Here is a 20,146-nt window from a genome sequence, read left to right as displayed (position 1 = left end):
CTTCGGTTTATGTCCCTTGGCAAGTATGTTTTGGTGGCACTGGTCTGAGGCAGAGTCGAGTGAATCAGGCAGGAGCAGGAGCCATTCTCTCACTCTGCAGGGTGATATGGTTCCCTTAGCCAAGCAGGTGACTGAGCAAAGACCTCTGTAGACAGAAGAAGAAAACCTAGAGCCACCCCAGGTCTGCCCTTTTGTCCTCATTTAAATAGTCATACTCATACTTAAAATAGTAAAATATATATTTAAAAATAGTAAAATATACATATCTAGAGAAAAACATATTTTTACTATATATATTTATTTTTTTACAATTTTACTATACACAGTAAATATGTGTAGTAAAGACAATAGCAAAACATGCTCATTGTAGGAAAATATGAAGAAAAATTAAAATCATCCATAAGCTTACTACCCAGGGACAGCCACTGTTAATATTTGGTGTTTATTCTTCTACAATTTCCTTTCATAATATATATATACAATGAATATGTATATCTTACATGCAATTTTGTATCCCTCTCTTTTTTTGTACTTAATATCATTTCATAAGCCTTTTCAATACCTTCCTTTTAAATATGGCTTTCCTGAAAAAAGTGTTTCTTCTCTCTTTGTAAGTTAAATAGACAAGAATCTACCCTTCAGGTACTCAACTGTGTGTCCTGAAGTTACCTGAGAAAAGAACTGCTGTGAATTTCTATTTCAAGGAGCCCCATCCCAATTCACCATTTGAGAAAATGTGGACTTTTCTACGCCAGTTGTGTTGAAGACAAGATGCATCCATATCAGTCACAGCAAGCTTCAACAATAAAACATTTTCATTCATTTTAATCCCTTTTCCAGCTGAATCTAAGTGCAGAATAGGCTGGGAACATTGCAGAAAGGAAGAATTTTCTAATTGTAATTAAGTTTTTAAAAACCACACTTCTTCAGTTCTTATTTTTGTGCATTATGAGATCTGCATATAACATTATACCTTTCAGTGATGGGGTCCCTTCATATTGCCACAAGCCAGGGTTTGGACTTTAGCAGTGACAAACCCACTTGGAATTATCATTACAGTCATTTCATCATTAAAGAACAATCAGACACCTAACTGCTCCCCCTGACACACACACTAGCCACTATACCCCGATGCTCCCAAGAATTCTTTGAAGACCCCTCATTTATCCATGAGGCCCTCCCCTCTCCTTTGCTCCGAGTCTAGGCCCACGTGGCCTGGGGCCCATTCCTTCCGAGGGCCAAGCCATTTATAGACAGAACAGGAAGATGCATCAGAATCTGCACTTGTTCCGAAAGGGGCACCAGCACAGCAGGAAGGGAGAGGGCCAGAAGAAACAGCAGGTAAAATGATATTATAGAGGTCAGGGGATATAGAGAAGGAGAAGGGAGGGAAGTAAAAAGTAAACGGAGCAAGAAAAGGAAGATGAGACAAGAAGGAAAGATGAGTGGGACACTGAGGAGGGGAAGGAAGACAGCAGGAAAAGGCAGGGAAAAGGCAGCAGGAAAAGACAGAGAGAGGAGATGGAGGAGGAAAGCAGGAGAGGAAGAGAAGCGTGGGGCTGAAGCAGCAGGAGGTGTCTGAGCCATGAGCTCAGGTGGTCCGAGTGCAGCCCACCCCTCCCCGCTGTGGTCCTCTCGACGGTGGGCTCTCCACACTGGGGAGGGGACCAGCGTGGGTTAGGACCCATCCAGAGGCTGCGTCTGTCCCATGGGCCCCAAGCGTTCATTACTGCGTTGAGCTCCTGGACTCCTCTGGGACTGTCCAATTGGGTTAGGGAGGAAAGAGGATGTCCTCTGTACAGTGTGTGCATTAGAGAATTAGCTCCTTAGGTAACAGGATTAGGGGGAGCCGGGCGGGCCACGGCCTCGAATGGAGATGTATTGCCTGTGCGCCTTTCCAGTGGAGCAGCAATCAAGTTTCCCCTGGAGAAACTTCCGATTAATGGATTCGATGGCACAACAGACAGGGAGCTGTGGGAGCTGTGGCCAGTGGCGGGGTGTAAATTGTCTCGGATGAAACTGTGGAGTCACTTTTGCCCGTTTCAAACAAGATAAGAATTAGCGCGAGGCCTTGATGAACTCGCCTTGGCCGGTGGGGATGAGGGAAAAGCAGAGGCCTGGCTAATTTGATTCCTGAGCTCTGCCTGCAGACGGCCAGGCTCCTCCCAGGGAGTGGAGGCAGACACACAGATGGCAGTGCTCCAGTCTGGGTAATGAAAAGCTCCAAGGCTGCAGGACCCACAGGCCTGGGCCTTCCCTTTGTGTCCAGCAATGATTCTCAGCAGCCTAGGGAAGAGGACTGTGCTCGCACATGCGCCTGGAGCTTCCCACCCATCGACGGATGCTGTCACACATCGTCCTATCCCTTATCACTTTTCTTGCTCCCTTTTTCCAGATTAAAACACAGAGCCCAGAGAGGCTCCATGACTTGCCTTAATTCCCACAGCTAGTTAGGGATGGAGCTAAGATCCTCCAGACTCCTGGCTCCAGCCTTTTTCATTACAGCTGTGTTTCTCATCTTCTGTAGTAAATTTTTACTGGTCTGTAAACTTTTACCACCAAAGAGCCTGACCTTTTAAAACCTATAAATTTACAAAAACTCTGCAACCCATAGTAACATCTGGCCCCACTAGGGGCCCACCTGCCAGAGAGAGGCTGGGGGAGGCTTAGGGTTTGCTATCAAATGGAAGATACATCTTCATCCTTCCTCGTCACATAGGGAAGAGGGCTCCACGGAGCCCCATTGGTTGGACACTCAGGGCTGGCACTTACTCACATAGGATACCTACAACACCCACCTCTCTCTGTGCTGGGGGTCAGATAGGAAGGACAGATGGGTACACCCTTTCCTCCACCCAGTTCCAGGGGCCTGACACATCTGGCGCTGAGGTTGAAAGATGTAGGGGCTGTCTACTCATGGAGAGGGTAGAAGCAAGCAGGATGGGAAAATGCCTGATCAATTTTTCTAGTTCCCCTGCCCAAAGAGGCAGGAGTGGCTTTTATAGGGAGGAGAGAGGCCCAGTAATGTTCTCAACAGACATACAAAGGTCTCTTCTTTCCCGGTCTGTCTTTCTTTCCTTGATGTCCTATCATGTGTGACTCTGACCTTTGCTCCACCAAGGCCCTGGTACCTTGGAATGCTCAGTTCTGCCTAGTCCGCCAACAGTAGCCACCATTTATCAAGCACATGCTATGTGCCAGGCACTCTGCTCAGCTCTTTACCATATTTAATCTTTGTTTTATAATTATAAAACAAGGAAGTAATTGTTATAATTATTATACCTACATTGCAGGTGAGAAAACTGAGGCAAAGAGATGTTAAACAACCTGCCCAGAGTTACATAGCTAATAAGAAGAGGGTGTGGTATTAGGGCTTAGTCTTGAAAGCCTGGGCTCTTAACCACCTGATTGCACAGAGTGCCAGAGCATTCTCTCAGATTTAGACCCAGACTGGTTAGACACTGGCTCCTATACCCTTCTCTCCATCGATCCTGGGAATGGATGGAGTTCCTACTTCTGCCTTGATTGCTCATGTTGAAAGTGCAGGCTCACTGGGCTGGCTCTACATGAGCCTGCTAATTACAGATACTTTTATTGAAGAGTATCATAAGAATATATGACAACTTAATGTACCATGAAGTTTCCTATTTTCCCCAGTACAAAGTGGATTCAGAAATACTGCACCCTACCATCCTGGTCCCACAAAGCCTGTTTCAGCAAATGTCAAGTATGGGACTTCACAGTAAATTTGGCCTGGTGGCCCCTGCAGCCCCTCCTCATGGCATGGAAGTGATGCTAGAGTTTTTGGAGTATACTATTATTCTGTTGGGTGCATGGAGTAGAGCTTCATCTGAAGGATGGGTTATTTCTCTTGTCTCCTGTCACCTAGAGAACAGGCCTTCTCTAGACTTCTAACTGGACAGGTTGGAGATCATAAAGTAAGTGGAACAGTAGGGCTTTTTTCTCTCAATATTGGCCCCAGAAGGTCCGGATGACTGACAGGTTATTCCTAGGAGGTGGGTGTTTATCTTGGGAACAGGCAAGGAATAAGAATTAAGAGACCAAGCAAGGACTTCTAGAGTTGTGCCATTCCTTTATGACTCTGCAAAGCTATTTCAGGACACTGAGAAGAATTGGACAGGTCTGGTTGAACTGAAGCCCCTAGGCTTTACAAGCTCATGTTTCAATCTGGTTGCCCTTTATGCTTACTTACTCTGTCTCTTCCCCTAATATGCATTCGTATTGGAATTTTCAATCTTCATCCTCTACACTAAGGGGAAGAGAAAGATTCAGCTGTGGTGGAGGTGGCAGCAATGGTCTGGGAGAGAGAAGCACCAGAGGAAGGTGAAACCCAAGGGACCACATGGGACTGCCTTGTCCCTGCCCAGCCTGCTGGAGATCTTCCTGGTGCCAAGCTTTGGAGATTAGGGATCCTGTTTTCTTAAAGGAGGTGGTAAGCCTTCACACAAGCCATCAGGGAATCCTGGGTGTGAAAAATGGCGGAGCAGGTAGAATCTTATCCTTCCTCCTCCCCCTGCCCCTCTTTTCTGGCACAAAGGATGGAGGCCTTGCTCCAGTTCTTACTGGTATCCAAGACAGGGATCTTCTAGCCTCTTGGGTATGTCCCTTGTAAGATAAAACTTTCCCTTACCTCTTTTCCCAAATCATCAAATTTTAGCCTTTTCATCTTGTTGAAGGTGGAAGATTTCTTCTGTGCCCTAGACAACACAGCCAACTCTAGGGTGCCCTCCAGAGTAGAGGTCATCCTGGAAAGTGTATTTAGAATTAGCAAGCTGGTAGCAAAGGACAGGCCTTAATGGGGCCAGTGATGGGTCATTAGTCCATCTAGTCACTCCAGAGCTAGAGCTGAGGACAGAAGGTTATTTGATTTAAATTTTTCTTCAGCTCAAGAGAATTAATAAATTCCAGAGAGAAAGGAACCAGAGGGAAGCTACCTTATTCCTGGTGAGGGGACATTCATCCATTTGGTCACTCCAGAACTGGACCTGGAGGCAGAGGTAGTTAGGCTTAAATTTCTCTTTTACTTGGACAGCAATGCCTGGCATCCTAGGCAGGAGCTGAGGGCAGTCCTCTTCACCCAGAAGCAGGCAAGAGAGCATGCCACAAACACCACTTCCATGTGGGTGCCCACCATGCTCACTGCCACAGCCATGGCTGCTGCAAAAGCAGCTCAACACAGCAGTAGCCACAGCCACCATTTAGGCAGCCCACCAGACACTCAGCTGCATTGACACAAGGAGAGTCACCAGTGAAGACTGAAAAAAGAAGAGGACATCTCTTTCCTCAAAGCCCACTCCAGAGTAATAGAAGCAGCAACTGCTCTATCAGATGACCAGACATCAATGTAGAGATATTAGAAATATGAAAACCCAAGAAAATATGACACCACCAAAAGAATACAGTAATTCTCAAATACTAGACCCTATAAAGAAGGAAACCCTTGAAATGATTGAAAAGGAATTCCATGCAACAATCTTAAGGAAACTCATAGAGATACAAGAATACTCAGGTAGATGACATAATGAAACAAGAAAAAAAAAAAATCCAGCTTATGAAGGAGGAGATTTACAAGGAGAATAATACCTTAAAGAAGATGTAGCAGAACTCATAGAAATGAAAGATTTACTCAACAAAATAAAAAACACAACCAATAGCCTAAGCAGCAGGCTAGAGCAAGCAGAAGAAAGAATTTATGATCTTGAAGACAGTCTTTTTGAAATAACCCAGGTGGACAAAAAAAAAAAAAAAGGGGGGGGGGGAGAAAGAATTTTTAAAAATGAAGAAAATCTAAGAGAGCTAGCAGACAACCTTCAGCACACAAACATTTGAATCATGGGTGTTCCAGAAGGGGAGGAGAAAGGAAAAGGCATTGAAAACCTATTCAACAAAATAATAACAGAAAACTTCCCAGGTCTAGGGAGAGACATGGACCTTCAGATCCAGGAGGCTCAAAGACCCCCAAATAGATTCAATCCAAAAAGATCCTCTCCAAGACACATTATAGTCAAACTGGCAAAGCTCAAAGACAAAGAGAGAATCTTGAAAGAAGCACAAGTCACCTATAAGCATCGAGTCCCCTGTGAGGGAACCCCTATCAGACTAACAGCAGACTTCTCAACAGAAACTCTCCAGGCCAAAAGAAAATGGGATGATATATTCAAAATACTAAAAGAAAAAACCTGCCAGCCAAGAATGCTATACCCAGCAAGGCTATCCTTCAGAAATGAGGGAAAAATAGTGTATTTTCCAGACAAACAAAAACTGCAGGAGTTCACCACCACACGACGAGCCCTATGAGAGATCCACAAGGAAGTCCTGCATCTGGAATCTGAAGAATGATAATCTCTACCACAAATACACAAGAAAGAACAAAACCCACTTGGAGAATAAAAATGCAAATGAGCAAGAGAAAGAAGCTAAATGTTACCATCACAGAAAACCATAATGACAATGTAATAATGCCCCTGCTTTATTTTGGATTTTAGTGATTTCAGTCTTCTCTTTTTTTCTTGGTAGTCTAGATAAAGGTTTGCAAATTTTGTTGATTGTTTTAAAGAATCAGTTTTTGGTCTTGTTGACTTTCTCTGCTGTTTTTTAATTTCCTGTTTCATATATTTCTGTCGTAATCTTTGTTATTTTCTACTTGTATTTGCTTTTGGTTTAGTTGGCTCTTCTTTTTCTATTTTCTTAAGGTAGAAGTTTACAGTTTGATTTGACCTTTTTCTTATTTTTAATATAAGTGTTTACAAGTATAAATTTCCTCTGAGTACTGCATGAGCCCTGCATCCTATAAATTTTCATATGTTGTGCTTTGATATTTATCTCAAAGTACTCTCTAATTTCCCTGTGATTTTTCTTTTTACCCATTGTTTATTTAGGACAGTGTTGTTTAATGTCTACATATTTTTTAATTTTCTAAATTTCCATCTCCTATTGTGGTCAGAGAACATATTTTCTATGATCGTAGTCTTTATAAATGTATTAAGACTTGTTTTGTGGCCAAATAAATAAATTTTTTAAATTAAAAAATATGTCTCTCTTACTTGAAGCCTAATTTCTAGAGCGGAAGGGACTGGAGAGGCCATCTTATTCATTCCCTTGCTTCTGGAAAGAATAGAGACTTAATGTCTTGTTATTGGTATTTTCTGAGAAATTTTCAAAAGACAGAGACCTCGAAAACCCCTTTGGGATTTCAAAACAAAGTTTCTTCTAATATCTAACTTTAAGTGCACTTGGTACAATTTGAATCATTTCCTTTCGTCCTGTAGAAATGAGTCCCATCTCCCATCCATCCTCTCCACAGTCTCTAAGAGCAGTGGAAACATAATGGTCCTTCATGGGTTCTTCCAGGGAGAAGAAAACAGCAGAGAATAACAACATTTACTGATCTTTGTACCGTACTGCATGGCTTATAAGAGGCTTTCATGCATGTTCTGTCTTTGAACTCATCATAACACTCTGAGGTAGGTAGGTGATCTTATCTTCATTTTATAGATGGAGGACTATGACTCTGAGATATTAAGTGCCTTGCCCAAGGTCACTCAGCTCATAGGTGACCCAGCCTGGTTTAGAACCCTAGGCCAAGCTAGAACAGCACTCCTGAAGATCTGATTCTGTCTTCTGTCTTTCCACTGAGGTAAGAGGCAAAGAGGAAGGAAACACAGCAAACTGTAATGGTTGTCACCTCCAGGGGGTGGGAAGGTGTCTGGGGAACATGGCAGGAAGGGAGACTTATTTTTCACTCTCCACCCTGTAATGCCTTTAAATTGTAAATATATTACCTCTTCAAAAAAATTAAATAAGTTTCTAAAAGAAGCAATGGGAAGAAGGGAATACAGACTGGTCCTAGTCCTGGTTCCATCATAGACTATCTGTGTGACCTTGGCACACCAACTAAACTGTCTGTGCCTTGGTTTCAACACCTATCAAATGGGAATAATCACCCTGCCTACTAGATTCACTTGTCTTCCAAATTCAGCAGAATTTCTGAGAGTAATACAATACAGTTCACTAATTATTAATCTGGAGTGGGAAAAGCAATATCAGCATCATCTGATTCAACAGCTATGTGTGACCCAAATGGCCATCATCTTCCCCAAAGGTCAGCTTCTGAGTGAGAATTTCTCTGACCACCTTACCTAAATTATGCCCCTAATACTCTCTATATTCCTTCTCCATAGCACTTGTCACCATGATCTATATATTCTGCTATATATTTGGCTTATTTATCTTGTTTATTATCTGTGCACCCCCCCCAGCCCCCTGTCCAGCCCCCAGTAAAATGTAAGCTCCACGAGGCAGGAATTTTTATCTATTTTGATGGTTGTTGAATTCTCAGAACCTAGAAGAGCATCTGTCACATAGTAGATGCTCAATAAATATTTGTTGGATGTATCCATGCATGGATGAATGAGTGAATGAATGAACGACATTAGCAGAAGGGAAGATAAATGGGGGGATCTAGAGGAATCCACCTGTGCTGTGTCTGGGGCTCTCCACACCTCCTCGGGAGGCCTGACAACTGAGTTAGGAAGGATGCCATCAACCCCAGAGCTGGGCTCCTTGGCTGCCTCCACTGGTTCTGGCAATGCACTGAGCAGCCAATCATGGTCCCACTACTCCTTGATTCTGGTCTGCTGTCTCTTGGGTAGTGACATGATGGGACTCACTGGCCACTGGGTAGCCTGTGCAGTAATGCATTTCTTGGAATGAGGAGCATTTGGGCCTCCAAGCTGCTATTACTTGAAGAGAAGAAATACTTTGGGATAGAGCCTAAAATTCTGGGTGAGGAGACAGAGAAATTGGACAATAGGAAGAGGGCAGCCATGGGAGACAGAGAGGGGTCAGTGAGGCCCCGCAGGAGGACTCAGCTGAGGAGGGTTCTGCCTGGACCACCCAGTGGAGAGGCAGGACTCGCTGGGGAGGTCACGTGACCCTCCTGCCCCAGGGTGCACTGTATCATTCACCTTGGGATTATGGGAGAGCAGTTTGTCTCCCAGCCCAGGTCAAGACTCTCAACACATTCCAACAGACACAAACCTGACTTTGTATCAAAGTCCTCCAGAGATAGAGATACAAGAGAAAACTTCCTTGGGCCTTAAAAGCATCTAGTCCAATTTTCAGATATGCACAGAAGTCAAAAGGATGGTCCCTGGACCCCGTGTGCCCATCATCTAGTTACATTAATTATCAATTATGATCAACTTCCTTTCAGTTGTATCTCCTTCTGTCCACCTGTATTGTTTATCAAAAGACCAAGGCTCTAAGCTGATGCAACCGTATGCCAATATATACTTTGGGAGACTGATACTCTCTTTTGGTGATGATAGTAGTGGGGTGCACTATCATTATCACAGCAACTCTGCTTTTTGCTTTTAATGTTAACTAATGAAGTTCCAGAGATAGGCCTTAGGAATAAAGTCTTCTGAATTAATAACGAGTCTCAAAAAGAGATGAAGTAGATACTCTTTTTCCCCTGCATCCACAAAAGGACAGAGAGACTGTTCTGCTGTAAAACTCTTTCAAAGACTATGATATGATAAGGTACTTAAATGAGACCCTGCACCAGAATATCAATCTTTTTTTCCTATGTAACTGGAGACTTGTATGACTCAGTATTATCAGCTTGTCCTGGTCTCTAACTCTGATCTTAGAAGTATAATTTGGAAGTTGTTGTTGTGTTCTGTGAAAGTAACTTCCCCAAAGTAATCAGCAACTGGTTGTCATATCGACAATTTGACACCCTGGTAATAATGCTATTATTTCTCTGTTCTTAAACAGTGCAAATATTTGTAAGCTTGCATGCATGATAGAGAAAGAAAATCCTGTACCTCTGTTAAAAAAAGAAAAAAAAAAAAAGCATCTAGTCCAGCCTCCATCAGCACTCAAATCTCCATGACATTCCCAGCAAATGATCTTCAGCCTTTGCCGCAGACCTCCAGTGATGGGGAGACCTCCCACAATAGCCCATTTCATTTTTGGAGAACTCTTTCTTATATTGATACCAAAAGATGTTTCTCTAAAACTTCCACCCACCCAATCCTATCCCTTGGAGCTAATTCCTTTTTGATACTAAAGTCCTTACAACGTCAGGGCTTCTCTTCTCAATTCCTTCAGCACCAGGGGTTAGAGCTGGAAGCACTCGGGACAGGGAGAATAGAGACACACTTTGGCATCTGCAGTGTCGCGCCGTGTGCCTGGGCCCTCATAAGTGCTTGACAGAGTGCATTGGATGGATGGATGAGTGAAAGAATCTGGTGCAAGCTTCTCAGTCTATAAGAGAGGAAAGTGACTTGAGCAAGGTCACCCAACTCCTAACACAGGAACTAGCTCCCAGTTCAGAGGATTTTCCAGTTTCCTACCAGAGTGGTTGGAGACTTGTTTGGCTTTGTCTTTGCTTTTCTTTTTGGGTTTGCCCTGGTTGGCTGCACAAAAGGCTGCACAAAAGGGCTTCTTCCTAGTTTGTCTGGGCCCTGATATCTCTCTGTCCTCACTTGCACGACTTTTCCCATGGCTCTGCCCCAGCCTCACTGGCCTCCTTCCTGTTCCTTAGCCACACCAGGTGTGCTCCACCTCAGAGCCTTTGATCTTGATCTTCCCTCTGCCTGGAGTTCCCTCCCCTGGAATGTCTACCTGGTGGATATCTTCCCCTCCTTCAAGTCTTTGCCTAAGCCTCATCCACTCTATGAGACCTACCCTGACTTCTCCACTTAATACCCTCACCTGCCCTGGCACACCTGATCTTCCTTCCCCTGCTTTCCCACAGCCTCATCATCTCCTGACATTCTACATGAATGGCTTATTTTGACATAAGTTGATTCCTTACTGTCCATCTCCACCAATGGAATGTTAGCTCCCTGAGGGCAGGGATCTCTGTGTGGTTTGCTCACTGATGTATATATCCCAAGTGCCTAGAACAGTGCCTGACACATAGGAGAGGCTCAATAAATATTTGATGAATGGATCTCCTACTCAGGGAACCCAGCAGGGCCCCGGGTCTGAATCATTACCCAGAGGATGCAATAGATGCTGAATCCATATTTGTTAATAGATTGTTTGACTACATGACATGTCTTTGCTGGCCTGTAGCACTGTGTATTGGGCACTGGCTATATGGCTGAAGGGAGAGGAGTATACACAGGCTCTCTGGGGTCACCACAGAGGTCCCACCCATGGCCATGGCCTGGAGAGTGCCCCCTAAACCAGGCCTCAGTGGGAAATCCTGGATAAGTTGGGCTCACAGTTGCCTCTGTTGCTATTCAGCCCACCACAGAGGCTCCATGATACCCGGGTCCTAATCCTGGAACCTATGAATGTCACCTTATATGGCAAAAGGGAATTTGCAGATGTCACTACATTAAGGATTAATTAAGGATCTTGAGATGAGAAGATTATCCTGGGTTGTCAGGGTCAGCCCTATATATAATCACAAGTGGGGGCAGAGGGATATCTGATGACGGGAGAGGAGAAGGCCACATGATGACAGAACACAAATCGGAGTGTTCTGAGTTGAACCATCCTCTTCTTCCTCCTCTTTCTCTGGAGAAACAGACCCTGAAGTGTCTTGCTGGCCTGAAGTAGCTTCCCCAAGAGGGCCCTCTCAATCTTCCTGTTCCAAGCATTTAATTAGTCCTAAATGAAGAGTCCTCCAAAAGTGCAAAGCACTTTACACATTTGCTGACATAATCACATTTGCACATTTGCTGTCGTCGATGACTTGTCGTCCTGGAAACTTTCTTTCCCCTCTGGCTTCCCACAAGGTGGTTTCACATGCACTGAGAGCAGCGGTTCTTTCCAAAGCGTGTTCTCCTGTTTCACAGGAATTTTCTGAATCCTATAGCTTGATTTGTCATCCCGCTGATCAAAGGCTGCCCTGACCAGCCCTGTAGTATTCCTGAACTTCACACGTGAACACGGATTGCTGCAATTCAGTGTTCCTAGACTTGAGATTTTTGTATATTGTATTGTTTATTCACCACGACAATCCTGAAAGGTAGAATTATTATTCCCACCTTGCAGATGAGAAGACTGAGGCTCAGTATGCTGAGGGAATCAGCTGAGCACAGTGATAACCATGAGTGCTGTGCTCCAAAAATTCCAGTTCTCCCCTTTTCTGGGCATGTGTAAGGATCGTAACTCCTGGCCTCGTCGTAGTTGGGTGGGTTGCACGACAAGGACAATGAGACAATGAGTGGAGAACAGAAGGGATGACTGTGCCTTCCAGGCCAGGCGAGACCCTTACAAGGTCTCTTTTTCTGCCTTGATGACTGGCGATGTTCTAGATGGAGGCTGGTCCATTGGCCTGGATCTCGGAGTGAGGACATAGACCAGAGCTGGAGCTGACCTGCGGTGGGCACACAGCACGCTGTTGGAAGCCACTGAGACTTGGGGGTCGTGTGTTACCAGAGTATAATCTTGTCTGTCCTGACTAACCTTGTTCAAATGTCATCTCTGCCACTTTTAGCCGCATGGCCTTGGACAAGTCAGTCAACCTCTCTGGGCTTGGGAGGGTGGAAGCATGGCACCCACCATGGAGTTTTGAGGGGGATTTAATGAGATGATATGAGTAAGGGTCTTAGTGTTATGTCTGTCACATAGTAAGTGCCCAGTAAATGGAAGCTGTGGTTACTGTTGTTATTATTGTTATTATTATAAAGGATATTAAGTAAATTGCCCAAAGTCCCTCTAGTTAGAAGTGATTGGCAGGGTCCAGGAAGGGAAAGGAGACTGAATTTTTGAGTAACTATTATATGTCTTATACTATATACTCAGAGAGTCTTCATTCTGGGTATTGGCCATCATTATCTCTGTTTTACAGATGAGTAAACTGAGGCTCGGGGAAGTTATTTAACTTGTCCAGGGTCATGAAACTATTAAATGGTGCACTAGGATTTGAATTTAGGACTGGATGACTTTCTCTCCATCATCTTCTTTATCTTCCTTGGAAGTGAATTCCCCAGTGCTGGGCACATAATCCCCTCCTGAACCCCTGCCTCCTCTACCCCACCCTCCAACCAGCCACATTGCTTTCCCAGGGCTCCAAAATGCCAGCCTTCTCTGGCCTGCTCCTTACAGGACCTTCCCATCCCAACTTGACCTGCAGTGGCCCGACCCCATTTTTGATGCTTCTCCTGCCTTTCCCACTTGCTTCTCTTCAGTGTGGGAGGGAGTGGGCAGGTGAACAGATGCAGCAAGGAGTATGTCTTTCCCAGGAGCGGTCTTCCTCAAATATCTTCCCTGCATGCTTGCCGCAGTACCCGACATTCTCACCTTTAGAGTCGGTCCTTTGGGTTATGTTGCCTGTTTCCCCAGAAGTACCCAGAAACACAGAAGAAGGTGATTTCATACTGCTGGGATTCTCACAGGGGCTGTCATATCCACGTCTCTTATTTTCTGTATTCTGATGCTTTGACATCAGGGGCCTTGCTGGTCCTGGAGCGACTGCCCCTCCCAGAGTGAGCCAATTCCTAGAGATAGTAAACAACTTGCCTGCAAGCACATTTTCCAAATACAAACCAACCAAACAGGCAAGAACATGGGATCCTCAGAATTCTAGCCCAAGGCAGAGTGTGCATGTTCACACCTGGAGCAGGGGCCCCTGTCCCAGCAGGAAACACTGCAGGGAAAAACAGTTCCCTACCTCTGCAGCTTCACTCCCATTTAATGTCTCTGTGGCTCATTTAATGCCTCTGCAGCTCCCTGGGAGAGGAAGGGCATGGGCTATCATCCCTGTCACCCCTCTTTCCGGCTGAAGATACTAACACCATCACATGTTAAAGCAGATGATCCTGAGATCAAATCCTTCTCTTTCACTTACTCATTGTGTGAAGACAACCAGGTTTCTTAATCATCTGGGCCTCAGTTTCTGTACTTGTAAATTTACCCTTCCATGTAAGATCAGCATGAGGATTGGATTAGATACAATATGGAAAGTTCTCATGCAATGCATGACACATAGTAAGTGTCCCATAGGTAGCAGCTGTCAGTAATCAGCACCATTATCATCATCTTTATCATTATCTTGGGTATATTGTTATTTTCTCCCAGCCTCATCTGCAGAACGAGAGCTTTCCACAAGCTGGTCTAGATTGTCACCCGACTGCCTCAATTACACACACACACACACACACACACACACACACACAAACATTCTGCTGCACAAAGAGGAGAGCAGGGGACCCCAGGCCTGGAAAGCCACTATGACAAGCCTGGGCTCTGCCCAGTGCCCTCTGAGTCAAGGTCAGGGTGGCAGGAGAGTGGCAGCGTAGAGGCTGAAGGAAAAGGGGCAGACAGTGAGGGGGAGAGGGCCAAATGGCAGGAAGGATCAGCAGGCAGTCGGGAGACCTCAGGGAGTGCAGCCCCAGAGCCATCTCCTGTAGCCCTGGAAGCAGCACCCCATAAAACCTAATGGGTGTTTGAAATATCACCCACAGGAGAAAGTCTGGGAGATGGAGAGTGCTTTCATCCCTCCCGGGGACCAGGGCTGAGACACGGTGGCGGGGAGAACAGGCCACTCAGCACCTGGGGGACCTGGGAGGGAAGACAGAGCATCAGTTCCACTTGGGTGATGCCTTGTCCCAGGGTGGCACCTCTGGGAGGCAGGGGAATGAGCAGTGACAGCAGCACAGCCTAATTGTCACCTGGGATTCTTCCCGCTCACTCCCAGCACCCAATGCCCTGATGTGAGATGGCTCGAGGCACTTCACCCACTGCAGCCCATCCTGTGCCTTTCAGGGAAGCTGGCATGGGAATCCCTCAGCTAACACTCTGTGCCCTGCTCCATGCCAGCCTTTGTATCAAATGCTGGAAGGAGGACTGCCACATGGTCCCTCCCATCTCAGCTCTACCTCCACCCGATGCTCTGGTGTTTCAAGCTCTGGTGACAGAGGAGGGATTGGATGAACAAAGGGGCTACATTTGCCAGCGCCAGTCAGTGAAAGGAAGCTTTGCCTCAAGGAGAGGAACTAACACAACTGAGGGCACTGGCAGAGGGACCCTCAAGACACTATGGCCATGACTCAGCAGGCAGGAGGACCCAGGGCAGTCGGGGATTCTGGGGGAAGAGGGTGCCTGATCGCTGGTGCTGGCAGCCAGCCTCATTCTCCAGAAAAGGGTGTTTGCTGTCAGGGGAAGGAGGCTGATAGAAGAGGCCTCCTGTACCCTTCACTCGCTCTCTCCTTGAATGGCACACACAGAGCCATCTCCGCCATCTGCCCACAGCCTGTAATTGAGCCACCCAGCTGCACTGGGGGCTTGACTGCTCTGATTGTGAGGAGGGGAGATTGTGAGTGCAGCACAGTGATTGGCAGCTGCCCTGTGGACCCAGCTGCCCTGGAAGCAAGGGCGGGCTCTGTGGGACCGTATGCTGCCCCTGAACACCCTGCCCCCCCGCCCCCAGCTCCACTGTCACCCTTTACCTCCGTTGTTCCTTGGATCCCTGCTTCTGCAAAGGCAATTGCAAATGAACCCCCTGGGGGTCTGGTAAGACTTCAGATTCTGATTCTGGAGGCTTGAGAGGGCCTGAGATTCTGCAATTCTAACAAGTCCACAGGTGATGCTGATGCTGCTAATCCAGGGACCACCCTTTGAGTAGCAAACCTTTAGAGTTAGCAAAGCTTTTTCGTGTGTATAATCTCCACAATCTCTCATAACAGCCCGGCAGCCCGGCGATAAGGTGGTGGGAAATAATGATTGCTTTCATTCTCAATGCCTCTGATGTAAAGCACTATGCTTGCCACTCAGTAAATCTTAACTCATTCAATTTTCTTAACACCCCAGCAAAAGAGCTTTTTCTAGAATTTCCAGATGGAAAAAACTGAGGTTCTGAGATAGTTAAACAACATGCCCAGGGTCACAAACCTAATGAATGGTGAAGTTGGAAATCAAACTCACGTATCCTAATACTAGTCCCTTCCTCTCCTGACATGTAAAGATGGTAAATATGAGATGCTTTCAAGAAGTAAAGGTAAAGGGTTGAAGTTCTGGAGTCAGAGTGTGCCTGAGTATGGCAGACTGTTCAGGATCATGAAGTCTGAACCCAGAACAATTCGATTTGAATCCTAGTTTTGTCACTTGCTAGTTCAGTGATCATGGGTAACTTACCAAACCTCTCCATGCCTCAGTTTTTTTAACTGTGAAATGGAAAAGATAATACTAGGGTTGTTTTTAGGATTATATAAGTTATGAGATTTCATTATATATATATCCTCATAATATATATAATCCTCATAATAACCGTAGTATTATTATTACCTCCTAGAGACAGTAAACAACTTGCCTGCAAGCACAGTTTTCAAATAGAAATCAACCAGTCCCAAGCCTACACCCCCAACAACCTCCTTTTATCAGGTTCTCATACTTCAGGCCACTAACTATCTGCCCTAATCCCAGGGCCAGGTACCAGACAACTAGGGAGAACCTCTGTGCCCTGGATCCCACTGAAATTATTCAAACTATCCAACCCTATGCCTGCTTACCCTGCCTCACCTGCTCCCACAGAAACCACAGTCAAGGCTCTCGCTCACAGTCCTCCCGTGACACCCCAGCCCTGTGATCAACCTTGGTGTTTTCTGGTGTACAGCCCCCCTTCCTATGGTGTGGCTTTTGCTGCCTCCCTTGGGAAGTGTGAGTAATAAATTATTTTTTCTGGCAGTCATCTCCAGATCCGTTAGCTTTCCTATACCTCAAATTTTCTATTAGTGCATTATATTTTAAAGCAGGGGTAGAGACAAAGAGTGGCCCCCAACCCCATGAAGTCTAAAGTTTTATCTTTAAAGTTTTATTCTAAATTTTTGCTTCTTCACCAAGATATATCAGTATTTATTTTCATAGGAAAGTAAATAATTTTCCTAACAACACACCATTGAGTAAAATGAATGCTCTGGAAGAGGAGCCATATTCATTTGGGGGCTTTGAGTACACCTGGCACACTGCTGAACCCCTCTAAGGACCCAAGATTGAAAATTTGGCATAAACTGATGTATTAGGGTTCTCCAGATAGACAGAATAGGATATGTTATAAATATATTAGAGGGGATTTATTAGGGGAATTAGCTCACATGATTGTGAAGGCTGAGGGGTCTCATGATAGGCCATCTGCAAGTTGGATGCCAGTAGCGTGGCTCAGTCCAAGTCCAAAGGCCTCAAAACCAGGGAAGCCAATAGTGTCCTTGATGTAAGTACTAGAACCCAAAAGCTGAAGAGTCTCGAGTTTTTTTTTGTTTTTTTGTTTTTTTTTTTGTCTTTTTCGTGACCGGCACTCAGCCAGTGAGTGCACTGGCCATTCCTATATAGGATCCAAACCCGTGGCAGGAGCGTCGCTGCGCTCCCAGCGCCGCACTCTCCCGAGTGCGCCACGGGGTCGGCCTGAGTCTCGAGTTTTGATGTCCATGACAGGAGAGAAGTGTGTATCCCAGCTGCAGTGGATACAGAGAGATTCACCTTTTTTCTCTTTCTTTTTTTTTCTCTGGGCCCCCAGTGGATTGGATGGTTCCTGCCCACATTGAGGGTGGGTCTTTCCCACCCAGGCCACTCAGACTCTCACACTAATCTCTGCTGGAAACACCCTCACGGACATATCTAAAAAGATAGCTTTACCAGGTTTCTCAGCATTCCTTCATCTAACCAAGTTGACACCTAGAATTAACCTTCACAACTCGTGTCACCAATCTGTACATGAAGATAAATTTCAAACAACTGTCTAGGAGCTGGCACAAGTGGAAGGATTCAGATCAGTTCTGTGCATAATGTCCAGGAAGGCAGATGTGGGAAGAACACAGCAGTGAGGGAGCTTTTGTGCACTGTGGTGACATAGGCGCCTGGAGTAGATGTGGCTGGGGAGGAGGAAGGAGCAAGAAGAAATTTAGACCATCCTCAGCTCTTGTACAAATTCACTGTGGGTGCTCAGAGGACCAGGTGCTGGGAGGAGGCAGCAGGAGGATGGGGCTGGGGTAGAGGAGGAGGCTTTTGCAGGGAAGAGCTGAGAAGCCCAGAATAGGCAGGGAGATGGGGAGAAAAAGAACTGCCAACAGCACCTGATTCCCTTTGCTCTTGGCCTGGAGTTCTCCAAGAGGATGAGCAGGGGGCACAGGAACAGGGTCTGATCAAGGGCTGGCTGTCCCCATGCAGTACTGGTCCCCAGGGATACTGAGGGGGACTGATAATCCCACTAGGCTGGTGTGGGCTGCAGGTCTTCGTAGCCCAGCACTAGATCAGGGGAGAGGTAGAGAGACAGAGAGGATGACGTAAAGGCTGAGGAAGGGCCTCCCTCCCCTTCAGACCTGGAGTCTGTTGCCTGACACAGAGCCCGCCTGTGGCCCAGCAGTGCCTTTTAGCCCCTGCAGAAAGCGTTCCTGCTTTATAGCCTCTGCCAAATGAAGCACAAACTTAACTACATCGCCTTCCCGACAGGACTGGGGAGGAGCTGGGGGTGGCGTGCTGGGCGTCCTCAGCCCCTAATCTACTCACTGGCATGGGTCATTTCAATTATGGACTCCAGAGTGTGGTGGGGGGCGTGGCTGCTCATAAATGGCTCCATGCTGTTGATCAGCTAATTATGAAGCTCTTACTGTCTCGGCAGGTAAGTAACTCGGGACTGAGCTGTTCCAGCTGCTGACATGGAATCTGAGCCGGGGAACAGGAGAAGGTAGACTAAGCTTGACAGGGATCTCCCTGAGGTGATCTTGACTGAGATGGGGCCTGGGGGCACAGATGGGGCTGCAGGGAGGAAGGGCCAGCCTTCCAGAGGGAACACGGGAACTGGGGTCTCTACCCTGGAGTGACCATCCGCCATCCAGGAATTAGTGGAGGAACTCCAGCTCTGAAGTTTTCTAGAAGCCTCAGAGCCACAGGCTAAAGCAAAATGTAAGCTCCACCCACGTTTACTAACCTTGCCTTTAGATGTATAGTTAGATCCCTGAGAAGTGAGAGGATCTGGGGAACCCTGAGGCTCAGTTGAAAGGACTAATTCTATCAGGGTCACATGTCACACTGCTTCCCCTTATGGCGGCTCTTTCCTTTGCTTCCTGGCTCTGACCCCTCCAGGCTGACAGTCAGACTACAGGAGACTTGCTGTGGCATAGAGATTTAAGATGTGAGAGGCCCAGCTTTCTTTACCAGGACGGTGCCTACTCCTCCAGGACAACTGCAGAGGAAAGGAAGACCCTCGGCCACCTGACTGCGGAGGCCCAGGCAGGTCATCATAGCAGCACTCAGAATTTACCTTGAGACACAAATGATAAGTTGAGGGCTGCCTGGCCAACCTGGGATTGTGTTTAACTAACTCATTGTTCTAGACATCAGTGAAGTCCCCAGCACTGGAGTTTTCTTAGTGGGTGCTGAAACTACTTTAGATTCTGGGAAACAGCAGATGGTAGGAGCATTCACAGCTGGGAGAATCCCATTTTTGCTCTGTTCCCCAGTTTCCTTCCTCTATGAAACAGGAATCATAAAACTTATGAACATTTGCAAGGGTTGAGCTAAGGATGCTCTGTAAATTAGGAGAGCTGGCACCCCATGTTTCTCCACTGCAGAGGGACACTATTCCAAGAGGAGGTCTGTAGTGCCATGTGTTAATAACACCATTGCTTCAGGATGCAGACCTGACCCTGGGGCTTAGAAGGAGTGCCTGGCTGCCAGTTGAGATCAGGGCCACTTGGCACTAGACAGAGAAAGTCTACACTGGGGACTAGCTCAGTGGCCAGGTCTCATTCCTAACGGGCTGTTACTTAGAGGCTGACAGAAAGGGCCTGGGTGATGCAACACGGGAGTGGAATGAAGGTTAGTGTGGGAAGTGGAATGGCGATACCCTCCACCACTCAAGTCCCTCTGCAAAGAGGCATGCAATAGCTTCAGCCCATGGCCTTTGGATCCTGTAATAAAAGTACTACTGGGTAAAACCAAAGCCCATGACTGGACTCTGACATAGGTAGCTGGAAATCAGACCCCACACCAAAGAGCCAAAACTGAAATCCACCTGAAGATAGAAGGCAGGTCTTTATTTTGTGATGTGTTATTTACTTTTCAAAGTGGTGTTCAGTACATAGCTTCATTTTGATCCTCATAACTCTGTGATATGGGTATAAACAGCCCCAATCTCAAATAAGGTAAATTGAAGTCTGAAAAGTTA

The sequence above is a fragment of the Cynocephalus volans genome, chromosome 4, assembly GCF_027409185.1.
Source record: "Cynocephalus volans isolate mCynVol1 chromosome 4, mCynVol1.pri, whole genome shotgun sequence".
NCBI classification, from domain to species: domain Eukaryota; kingdom Metazoa; phylum Chordata; class Mammalia; order Dermoptera; family Cynocephalidae; genus Cynocephalus; species Cynocephalus volans.
This window is presented reverse-complemented; position numbering follows the sequence as displayed.